This window comes from Gavialis gangeticus, unplaced genomic scaffold (assembly GCF_001723915.1).
Source record: "Gavialis gangeticus isolate Ggan-Ray unplaced genomic scaffold, GavGan_comp1, whole genome shotgun sequence".
Classification (NCBI taxonomy): Eukaryota; Metazoa; Chordata; order Crocodylia; family Gavialidae; genus Gavialis; species Gavialis gangeticus.
The window spans coordinates 47,081,466-47,083,440 of record NW_017729004.1 but is presented as its reverse complement, the minus strand read 5'-3'; positions in this window follow the sequence as shown (position 1 = coordinate 47,083,440).

Here is a 1,975-nt window from a genome sequence, read left to right as displayed (position 1 = left end):
CAGGTCCCTTCCGACCCTAGAAACTATGAAACTATAAAGATATTTATTAATAAAAAAGCAGAATTTTAATTATACAGCTGAATAGTTATAGTTCCTAGAGCCCCTCAACAACTCACTGAAACAGAGTCCAGATCGTGGATCTTTTTCCTGCTACTCTGAGTCTTCAGCTATAATAAAATAAGCCTTTGCTTCTCAGAAATGTATTGAGTTAAGTGAATATCAACTCAAAAAGGCTTATAGTTACACAAAGCTAGTATTTTAAATGGAAGCCCTTCATTCATTACTAATAAAACCTTAGATGCTTGAAAAAGCAATATCATACATTTTGCTGTGAAAGCTGTTTGTTTACTTTCTGGGTTTTTCAAATGACTGAAATTCAGCTAGATTTGACTGTTTAACTCTGATTTTCTTGTGTAAGCAAATGTGGTTTTAGCTGTTCAATATAGTGAGGAGGGATTTCGTATTTTTTAAACAAAATAAAAGCCTGGGTCTCCACCATGGTGACTTGAGATCCTTTCAAGGTTGTCACGGGATGTCACATGATATTAGCACTGTTAGTTGTACAAACATAATTTTAAAAATATACCCAACGTTTTAAAATAAGAATCCATAGTGTTAAAAAAATCAGAGCTATTGCGTTTTTTCTGAGGTCTTCACTGTAGAAAAATGCTGTATATTTTTCCATAAGTTAAAAAAGTGGGGAAAATTAAAAGGTGGCAGTTTCTGAGGGGTGCCTTGAGCCTAAACAAAGTAAGAACCTCAGGTCTAAGCTAATTAAGAATGCCCTCATAATCTCTTAATATAGACAATACAGTAAATTATGTTATACATAACATTTAACACATTTTAAAGATAAACTGCCTTAACTCACTGTTAGTAGCTAAAACTTTTTGAACTTCAGCTTATGAAAGTATGTGCTATATGTCTACTTTGGTTAGTCTATAAGCTATACATTTACCACCACCATCCCCCCCTTTTATTAATATTTTGTGGATCATATACACCTGGAGTTTTGTTGCTAATAGACTTGTTGGAGTACTTATTGTCCCAGACATTTACTGGGATATAACTGATAGTTGTATCAATGAATATAGTAACAGCTATCTGAAACAGGGGGCCTATTACTTTAAGAGGGAAGAGCAGTAGCCTAGAGCTGAATTTTGATGGTTGCATCTGAGTTTAGATCAGCTACTAAGCAAGCAGCTCTGCCATGCAAACTGTAGCAAGGAGGAGCAGGCAGCTCCTTGAGCTAAAGGGGGACACCTGGGCATTGTAAGGCAGCTAAGGGGGACATGCGACCAGAAAAGGGAGAGGGAAAAGCCCAGCCCTGGACCAAGGCAGTCAGTTAATCCCTGCTCCCCAGATAGAGGAGAGCTCCTGACTGCATGGAAACTAGAAGTCAAGAGAGAGTGATGCATGAGACCCCAGCAGCATGCATGGAGGCAGTATGTAGAAACCCAAGGTACAGTACATACATATATATTAGAGAATGAGTTTATGTCTGCATTTTGTGTTTAAATTACCAGAGGACTGAGTTTTAGCTGTAGGATGGGGCTGTGCGAAACTTTGGTTGCTGATTTGATTCAGAGCAGATTCAGCCCAATTCAGCAGCCAAATCTTCTAATCGAATTTGGAAATCCATTAAAAGGTCCGAATTGAATCTGAAGCCTCCAAATTGTTTCAGAAAAGATTCAGAGAGATTTGGATTGGCCGGGGAGAGGCAGGTTCTCCTGTGGCTCCTCCAGCTGTGCCTGCCTCTCCCCGCTCAGGAGGAGCTGTGGGAGAAGCTCCCATGGATGCCCTGCCTGGCTCCATCTCCTGCCCAACCCCAGCCTAGTCCCGACACTTTAAAAAAAAAAAGCCCCACACTCACCAGCTGCAGCAGGGGCTGTGGGGGCTTTGGGGCCTCTTGGTAGAGCCCCCCCATGCAACCCCTGCTCCCTGGGTGCCCCACCCACCAGGCCCCACCGCTGAT